We start from the raw sequence: 10,585 nt of genomic DNA, 5'->3' as shown, positions 1-10,585 counted from the left end.
GATTACCCTCACAAAGGAAAGTATTATCTCATAATTGTTATAAAAAACCTACTGCTCTGCTGTTTTAACACAGTCAGCTTAAAACCTCAGGGCTGATAAAAGAGTTTGCTCTCAGTGTTCTTTTTTCAAGTAAGAAGATATTTGGACTGACTTCCCTCTCCACCCCTCTTCTAAAGTGTCACTAAATTGCACCACAGTGTTACTGATCCATGAGCTGTATTATAGATGTTTGCTCTTAAAGGTCCACAAATCCCAACTGTTTGTAAGGTGACAACCCATGCCTAGGGCCCTGGCAGAGATTATTAACTTTACCATTTAGTTGGCTTCCTGACAGAGATTTTTAATCCTGTGAATTATTTTTAGAAGGGCTACATCAAGAATTTCAGAGCTGCTTTATCTATGAATCAAGCCCTGGCTGTAAATTCAGATCATCCCTACTTGAGAAGAGCAAACATATGTATATATGTATGGGGATGTAATAAATGAGTCCTTCAGACCCATATTGACAATGAAGTCCATGGATTTACATCCATTCTAAAGATGCAGTAGAAAAAGGACAGAAGGTCACATTTTGCTTTCCAGTAGAAAGCCTGAATTTAGCTCTAGCACAGCTTTGCTCTGTGGAACTGTGAGCCTGAAATTTGCCAGACACCCTCAAGTGAAAGAAGGTATTTTTTCAGGAAAAAGAAAATTAACTGGAGACTTGTTTTTTCAAATATGGATCAGCAAACAATTACCCTCTCTTGAGACTCTGACTCCTACACTGAACCAGTAACATTTCTGCACAGGAACTTCCCTGCAAAAGTAGTTTGCTCTGATAAAAATTTCAATACAAAAACTAGGCAAAGATCTATTTTTTTAGATAGAAATCACTTTTCAGCAAAACATTTCCTCTTTGGCCTTCCCTTCCAGTTAAAAGTGCTTTTCCAAGCTACCATAACATGCTTTTCCAAGTTCATAACATGAACTCTGAAAGGGCTGGCTTTACAGGGAAGAGCAAGGCTCAGCATGAGAATCTCTTTATCCATCCATAGGACTAATAGGCAAGTGCTGCAGACACCTTTGGGGGCATGGAAGAGAGGGAAGTACACGGCTGGATGTGCATCCTCACACTCACCTGTGCATAAAACTCATGGAGAAATAGGGTTGGCAAGCACAGCAAGCTCCTTCTTGCTCGGAAGAGCCCATGGCCTCTCCTTGATGGTGGCAAAACATCATTGTCTTGGCAGGGAAGCACTGGGCCCTGAACACACCAGGGCTGCAGAAACCTCTCCTCAAGGCCACCAGCCAGGCAGTGGAGGTCCCTCGATTCTTTGAGTTTGCATCTGCCACAGATACTGATGTAGAAAAACGGCTGCAAAAGCAGCAACGTGCTGCCAAAAGGGGGAGAGCAACAGGTATGGGATTTGCCCTTCATTGGCTATGGGAATTCCAGCATCTTTTCGGCAGCTCGTTGGGCTGGGAGTCCCACAAACCCAACAAACTGGGAGCCAAGCATCCACCGTATCAGGAAGCACGTCCTCAGATCACCCTTTGGTCATGTTTATACATTTAGGCTGTAAGCAAAGCTTGTGGCAAGCTATCAATTATAAACCCTCAAAGGCTTTTGCACTGTTATAAGTGATATACCATGAGAAATGTTAGAGTCACAGCACAAGCGTTTTCCTAAGCAAAGGCAATACAGCCCGGAGCCAGGAATGAGGTAATTACTTGTAGAATAGAAATGTAAATTCAGTAACCTGAAGCGGGGGTGGGGGAGCACAGAAGCGATACAAGTCCTTACAGAGCCAGGTCCCAGGGTAAGTGTCAGGCACCAAGAGGCAAGCAGACAGGAGGAAAAAAAGGTTTTTCCATGAAGGAATACGGCAACCAGAATAGTTTCTCTAGAAGTCACCTTTAAAATCAGAGGACGAGGTAACAATATCCCAGCCCCAGTAGCAGCAGATAATGAACTACTCCAAAAAGCTAGCTGGTTGAGGGAACAGCCAGAAAAAATAAATACTTAAAGCTAAGTACAATATTAATAACTCTTTTATTTTATTAACTTTATTCTAGTATCACACACCCTCAGGCCTAAGTAAATGTCCTGTATCATTCAGTCTCATCGAGTGAAAATGCTGACTGTCGAGAAACATAAAACAGTGGGTTTCCTATCCTTCTGAGATGGAATGAGAGGATTAGTATGCTTTAACAACAACAGCTGAAAAAACCCCCCAGCATTGCTGGGGTATCACAGACCTCCCCAGAGAGGAGGAAAGCTCCTTCAAGAGCAGCTGGGCATAGGAGCCCCTTTGATGTTCAGAAGGGGGTGGGAAAGACCCTGGGCACAAAGGATATACAGCCCAGATCCATGAGCAGCACTGGAAGCCTCTCTGCCTCAAGATAAAAGCCACATACCAAAACCCCATATAGAAGGAGCTCAGGACACCTACCTGAAGGAGCACAAGGCCGGAGGAGGACCAGTAGAACCATCAGGAAGAGAATAAGCAGGAAGACCCCAGGAATCTCACCTTTTGGGCTCAGCAGGAAAACCTTTATTCCCCAGCTGCTTCCCGTCATTCTCCAGCCCCTCTGTCTAAACAAGTCAGCTGAATCCCATAGCCCAGGGGCTGCTGTTCGAGTGGCTCACAACTCGAGAGGGATAAACCAGCTATGTTTTGGCCAGACCTGATTGAAAACCCCAGTCCTACAGTCAGCAGGGCACTGGCAGTTAAAGCTCATCAGCTGGTGAAAATCAGCTCCACATGCCCACCGTAGGTGCAACTCTGGGAATTTGCATCCTGGTTTCCTTTACAGTGTCAAAAATAAAGCTTGTTATTTGCTAAGGTTTGGGATGGGGGGGTGGAGACATGACAGCAAGATCCTGAAATGTTTAAATAAATGGAGGCAGCAGTGTTCTGAAGTACTGCTTGTTCCTCTGGAGGCCTTGTTCAACAATAAAGAAAAAAAAAAAAAAGGTAAAAAGAAAAAAAAAAAAGTGTGGCCTTGTGACTTTTTTATAAAACCTTGCTGCATCAGAAAGTTTTAAATATAAACAGCTGCTTTTACTGACTACATCAGTGCAACTAAGCTGCCTAATCCTTGGGTAGCAGTGCTTATAAATACTGCTCAGACAGGCAGGTTAGATCAGATTTTCTCATGAGCTCACCCAGGATGGTTGGCTTTCATGGACAGGCGCTCTATTATCTCTTTTAGCAGCCAGCGTTTTAACAGCCAGCTTTTGAAAGCCAGCCACAGTTTTCAAAGAGTCAGTCCTGGGGAGGAGGAGAAGGAGGCAGCAGAGGAGAGTATCTTTCATCACCAACCTGACACGGGAGAAGCTGTGCCTGGATTGATGCCACTGGAGAATGTATCACTCACTGTCAGGCAGAGCCGGGCCATTTCCAACAGGCAGCGACGAGGCTGCTGCAGAGCCCTGAGCTCTCCCCAGTGGGCACAGGCCCATCGAGACCAAAATGCCCCTGGAACACTGGAACCTGTTTTTGCCCGGAGGGGGCAAAGTGTAGTAGCAAAGGATATGGAGCTAACATCCTCCCTCTGCATCTCTGAGAGCATCCCAGCACTCTGGTACTCAAGGGATGGGGTCTTCCCACTGCAATGCCTCACCCTAGAAGCACCAGTGGATGAGGACAGAGAGATGGGGTGTGTGTATTTCAATGAGGATTGTTCACCTAATCATACCAGCTGGGGTTTTTAACATCAAAGGGCAGCAATGCTTCTAGTTGGACCTCCTGGCACTGTGGCTCCTGCCACCCCAGAAGTATTTATCCTGATGGCATGGTCACCTCCATGACGGGCAACCTACCCTTAGCTAGAGGAAAGCATCTTGCAAAGAAAGGATTTACTGTAGAAACATTAAAATGAAGATGCATTATCAGTAGAGCTTAAATTGTAGGAGGATGACTAATCAGAGCCTAGCTTTGGATGGTCTGTGTGGCCTGTGCCTGACAAGAAGGCGTTAACACAAATCTCCTCAGCCAAGACACACAAAAACTCACCTTCAGTTCTGCTGCCTTTGAGCTGATCACTACAGAGGTGTTTCAGAACAGCAAACACAGGGCTGCAGTCCCAGAGAGAAAGGAATCTATCAGGGGTGGAAGGGGAGAAGTCCCACAAGAGAAGCAGATTATTACAGCGTTTTGAGGAGCGCCGTGCAAGGCCTGATGTCTGATGCCACCTCAGCGCTCGCCCCTGTGCTGTCCTCAGTCAGTCGCCACAAGAGCCGTCGCAGCTGCAGGGCACGAGCTGCCCTTCCTGTCAAAAGCCATTTTGTGGCAATCTTGCTCTGGGCATTGACTGATGTGTCAGGAGAGCCTTGAGGAGACGAGGGAGGTGACATTATTGCTGCTGCGGAAAAAAAGTGCAGATAATGAAAACTGTGGCTGTGTCAACAGTGCTGCTGAGGAAAGGCTTTTTCCTCTCTATGTTTCTATTTCTTCAAAAAGAGAAGCAAATCTCCAAGCACTGGGAAAAGAAGAAGTGTTTTTATGGGAGTCCACTGAGAAATGCACCCAATGTGAAGCCATTTGAGTTTGCTGGCTCCACTAGCGTTAAACACAATGTGTCCTCAGTGAAGGATGCTGGGCAAAAGGGCCTTCACCCACATTTCCTTGTCTGTCCTTATAGTGATCCCAGTGGTGCCAGCCCAGCTGAAAAAAAGAAGTTGAAAGAAAGTCACTACATCCACCTGTACACTCAGGAGGGGCCAGTGCATAATAGCTCCTTGATGAGGGTCTGAGCTCCAGCCACAGACCCAGCTCAGCACAGGAGACTTGCGTCCAGCAACCCCACAGGGCACAGAAGCTCCCTTTCTTTCCTGAACACCATCAAACCCGAGGAAAAAAAGCTGAAGCTCAGGTCTTCAGAGCACTCTTCCAATTTCAAGGAAGTCAGTAGTGAACAGTGGGACAGGATTAGTTTTGGCTCATTCGGATCACAAACTGCAGAGGCAAAAATTTCATTTGCCAAAAAAAGAGTGATCCATCTACATGATTTCTGCCAGAGGGCACAAGTTGTCTTTAATTTCCAATTGCCAAGGGCTGCAACAAGGGAGGGGAGAGAAGGATGGTCATTGGGAAGCCAGAGTTACTAGCCTGTCCTCAGGAGTAAAGACTTCATCCCTCTCTGCCTTTCTCTCTCAGCCAATTTCAGCTGAATTCAAAGGAGTCTCAGAGGTATAAGTCTCAAAAATAATTGAACTTCCACATGACTGATGAGACATAGCAGTCTGGGAGAATAAGAGATCCCAGGGAAAAGCACACGGCCAAGACCAGGCATGACTGGCCAGTGGGTCAGCAGTGCCATATGTCTGGGCCCCTACCTGGACACTCGAGGAACAGCCAGGGAAAGGGAGCACAGGCACAGCCTTCCCAGGGTCCACAAGGTCTTCTGCTCATGGGATATCACATCAAACAACAGAGGATATTGCTGGTGAGAGGAAACAATTTTAAAGCAATTTTCTGTGACTGCTTTCTTTGACAGGGCGCTTCCATGCTGTAGACAGAGACTCAGTATCAAATTCCTTGGCTTCAGTTTGAAGGTACATTATCTAGATTGAAAACAATCTCCCTGTCTTCAGAGGTGACGGGGATTTGTCCAGTATGCTACACAAACACACCACTTCCAGCACAGGGTTGCACACCTTCCTGCAGCAAGATCCAGTCAGGGCTGTAGGCTTCATGCAGCAATATTTGACAGCTGACCACACTGATCCTTTACGCCTTAAAATTAATTAATGAAAAACTGAGAGTAAGCTAATCACTTTCAGTTTTAATTATATAGGTTTCATATAATATCAGAATGAATACCTATCAGTTCAATGAGATTACAAGCAAAAAGTGGGGAAGGCAAGAAAAAAATCCTTCACTTTTGCTAAAAAAGCAAGAAACAAAACAAACAGACGCAATCTCTTTCACAGCCCATTATACAGATTCCTGGAAGGAAAATACCTAGTCCTATAAGGATCTCCATTAAAAGACAGATTCAGCTCCTGTCACTTCTGACATGGAAATGCATGCAGAAGTAATGAAGGTTTGCTTTGCTTACAGTTCTGTGCGCATAGCTGCTGGTAATTGTTCTTCTGAGCAGTGGGGCATTCTTCTTTGTGAAAAAATCAATAAATATTTAATTCATAAATGCAAGAGAGGTGATGAGCAAAATATACAACTAATAAAGATAAATGGCTTTCGTACTCATGAAGAAGTCTCATAAAGAGTCAGTGGAAAAAGTGTCCCTGCTGAGCAAAGAGAACAAAATAAATGGGAAATTATATACTGCAAACACAGCATTGAATTAAAAAAAACAAACAAACAACAAAAAACACACCAAAAACAAACCAAAAAAAGCCCCCCAAACCCCCCTAAAACGCAAGCGAAAACATTAATGCATCATTAATGCTGAGTGCTTAAATCTACAGAAACCAGCACAACATAAAGGAAGATTCCTGAGGCAACATTAATTGGGACTTATTGTGAGTTCTGTTACTGCATATTATTATTGTTATTGATAATTGCATACATTCAACTGCATAAACAAATTGCCAAAGCTGTACACATCTGGAATGCAAATAAGGGATGTGCAGTCTTGTGGTTTCTCCTGCACTGTGAGATCCAGCAGGCAACATGTGCAGGAGGAACAGCTTATGGGTCACCTACAGATACACACACATGTATATATGTTCTATGGACCAGCACAAGGCAAAAATTACACCCAGAGTATCTTCAAGATGAGTTATTTGTGATAATTTATTTGCAGGCAAGTTTAAGATGGGGCTAACAATGCATTCTTTTAGTGCTTGCATAATTTAATTTGTTTCATCTGTTGTATCTGAAAATGCTGAGACATGACAAGAATGTAACACTCCCTAAGTGGTAAAGTACTTCTATTTAGTCATTTCTATAGCCAAATGAAAACTTTGTGTTATTTCATGTCCCGTACTGCTAGTAAAACTGATGCTGAGCTAACATGCTCCAAACCCTATGCCTGTTTTCCAAAGCACAACATCCTGGGGACATATTCTCTAAATTGCCTGCAAAGGCTCTGGAAGCACACAAATGCAGCCGAGAGAAAGGGTCCCAGCCATCAGTGATACTGTGCCAGAAAGGCCAGGGTCTGTCTTGGCTCCAGCAAGTAACACTGTACCTTATCAGCACCAGGCAGTCACAACTTGGCAAATGGCACTCAAGTTGATGCTGGAGGCAGGTATTATTTGCATCACTGAGATTCCCAGAAACCCCAAAGGAGATCAGATTCCTGTTACAAGTACAAAGGAAATTGTCCCTCATGTCCAGGTAGGCTATTAACCTTTCAGAGAAGGGGTAAAGTGTGAGTGGGTCATGCTGTCAAACAATTCCCATTTCACAGGGGAAGAACTGACCCTTCTACTGAATGCTGTGGATTGAAGTGGGAAGTTTGGTGTCATGACATTTTGTTAAAAATTAAATCAAGTTTAAGAAAGTAATCTCAGACACTTTATCAAGTTACCCAAAGTTGCATACTGTGACAGAACCCAGAGGTGCCCAACTTCCCCACTGGCATTTCCCATGACTAGCCAGTCCCTCCCCACCTTTTGTGCCTCCTTGTCCTGGGGTGATTTTATGATACTGGTATCCCCAATCGTCTGGTTTATGTTATATATTAAGTTCTGCACCTTTAAGACTGGCTCTGAAAGCGAGAGTGGGGGGAAGAAGAAGCCGCAGTTTGTGTTAAAGAAAAACATCACTCCCACACCTTGCTCCTGGACTGTGGTGTCTGCAGCACGGACAGACAGCGGGACAGAGCTTCTCTCTGGCTTTTAGTTAGTTTTAGCTAGCTGAGGCAGAGGAGCTCCCTGGACCTTTGTTTTTTCCCTTTTTTCTTGGATCTGTGCAAGCCTGCTCTGGACTGAACACCCAGCCAAACCCCGGGAGCTCACGCCTGTGGCCCACCGGGGCCTGGGCCTCGGCACTTTCCAGTGCCGGAGGGACTGATAAGAACCTGAGCAAGCCGAGCTTCACCACATGAAAAGGACTTTACTTCCTGGACTTGCCATCCCATCGAACAGCAAGAGGTTTTATTATTTAATATTATTCAATTTCTGTTAAATAAACAGCTTTTTCCACTTCTCTCCAAGGAATTTTTTCCTTTCCCGGACCAGTTGGTGGGGAGGGGTCATTTCTCTGGGGAAACCCCCATTTGGAGTTTTCCTCCCTAATTTGCCCTACACTAGGACACTTCTCTTTAATCAGAAAAAAAATAATCAAAGTGCTCATGCGGTGTTGCATCTTCTTTCTACTTTTGCTTCCAGACTCCCCAGCATCTGAGCATGGGGTAAAACAGACAGGGGGGACATTCTGCTTAGATGATTTAACTAATCTCATGCAAATGGTCTCATGTATGAGTCTCAAAAAGACTCAGCAGTCTTGGTATTCATTGTGTTTACACCTACATAATGGCCAAGACAGCTGAATATTGCTTTTTCCAAGGATAATAGCATTTTTATGCATTATTCCTTTATTTTTGTGCTCACACACTGAAAAACAGCTCCAGCTGAGGAATAGCCGAAGTCAATATACTCTGTCTCCGTCCAGGTAATTATGCATCTTCCTCCCATGCTAGCTTAAGAAAATATGATAATGATAGGACATAATTAACATGTCTATTATTCCACCCCCCCTTTTCTTACTTTCAGCATGTGGAACGGAAAACTACAGTTAAACATTTATTATCACATATTTTCTGACATATATTCCCTATTTATCCTACATTTGAGAAATGGGAAGGATTTTGCGGGAAAGACAAAACACAAAAAATTTTGGGTTTAAACCAGAAAACAATACATTTGCTTCTCCTGGTATGAATTTATGTGATTATCTGATTTCTTAATTGTCCAAGTCCAGAAGAAAAAGACAAAAAATCCCCAAACTATATATTTTTATATGTAGTTTTCTTCACTAATAGAAGCAAAGCCAAACCACTCGATAATGGAAGAGTTGTCAGCTCCTCTTCCACATCCATCACCAATTCTCAATTAATTTGCCAGTGATAAAATCCACCTCAATATACTTACTTCCCAAGGAATCAGGATTGGTTGTGAAAATTAATGTTAGTGGTTTTTCCCATCTTCAGTTGTGACCAGGTGTTGTTCCTGCACATGCTCATGGGTTGACCAAAGCACAAAGACTTTTGAGTAAAGACTGGGATTTCTCAATCCCAATCTTAAATCTGAGACCAAGGGAGCTGGAGGATTTGGCTGGGGGGAGTGGGTTGGGTTGCATATGAGAAGACAATCAGCTCGTGGTCACCTAAACCATTACCTGGAAAAGCTGCAGCAGTGTGGCACCTGCAATAACATTCTGGAAAGCCATGACTTCCATATAGGTCCAGCACCTGGCTGTAAAAAAAGGAGTGATAGCAGACTTACAAAAAATGTAAGCACTTGAATTTTAATAACCAGCCTTTAACTTATGCTCCTGAGAGAGCACTTTGACTATTGGTCTATCCACAACTGACCTTTCAATCCATTGGCTTCCATGGGCTTTAGGAAATTCCTGTGGATTTTGACAGTTTTTGGCTTATATCCAAGGTCCATGCCTTACAGAAGCATAAAATCCATTTTGATACTTTAAACAAATATGGAGAAATCTCCAGCCCCCCCACCCTCTGACTACAAAAATAGGACTACTTTCATTGTAGGTGTGTCTCATGCTGTTTGATCATTGTTCAGAATCTTTCAAGTTAGGTCCATTAGGAGGAGAAATTGCTGACAGATTCAGGTAATTTTATACAAACCTGTTGATTTTGAAAAGAAAAAACGAAATACCAAAGCCTTGAAGACAGTCTGAATCAAATCAGAGATAATTTATTATTTTCTAGCCTGAATTAGTATTTGTTACGAGTATTTTCAGCCATTCTCTCCAAATTATATTTCCAACTCTTTTTTTCTGTCTCCAGGACTTTCTAGATGCTATTCTTCCTGCTTGTTTCCTGGCTATTCAGGGTAGGAACACACTTCAGTAACAGTATCTTTTTGCTTAGATCTTGATTGGAGCCCTGGAAAAATATTTTCACCTTTTTCTGCTTCTTGTAAATTATCCAGAGCTTGTATTTTGGGCACTGAATCCATTCACATTTATTCCAGAAAAGGAGATTATCATCTTCCTTCTTGTCTCCTGAATGAAAGACACCATCATACTGACATGCTTTAATTAAGCTTCACCCAACCACCAAGAACTTCAGACATGGTTTAAGAGACATTATATCAGCAGAGATAAAATAAATTAAAAAAAAAAAAAATAAATTATGGAGCCAAAAAGCTTCCCAAAAGGAAACAACATGCAACAGCAGCATGTATCACTCTGTGGTGACATAAAAGCCCAAAAGGATTGAGTGAACGCCTGGTGAATGTACAGTAGCCACTGCTCCCTGGTATCTGCTGGAGATGAGAAGGGTAACTCAAGAAGCCAGTCACTCTGACAACAGATATAAGCCCAAATATTCTCCCTTAGAAGGGATAAAAGGAGAAAGCAGTGGGCTTAATTTGTAGGTCTCATTTGGTAAATTTCACCCAGGCACATGGAAAAATTCCTGAATTGTTACATGGAGACCA

The sequence above is a fragment of the Poecile atricapillus genome, chromosome 2 (assembly GCF_030490865.1).
Source record: "Poecile atricapillus isolate bPoeAtr1 chromosome 2, bPoeAtr1.hap1, whole genome shotgun sequence".
Taxonomy (NCBI): Eukaryota; Metazoa; Chordata; class Aves; order Passeriformes; family Paridae; genus Poecile; species Poecile atricapillus.
This window is presented reverse-complemented; position numbering follows the sequence as displayed.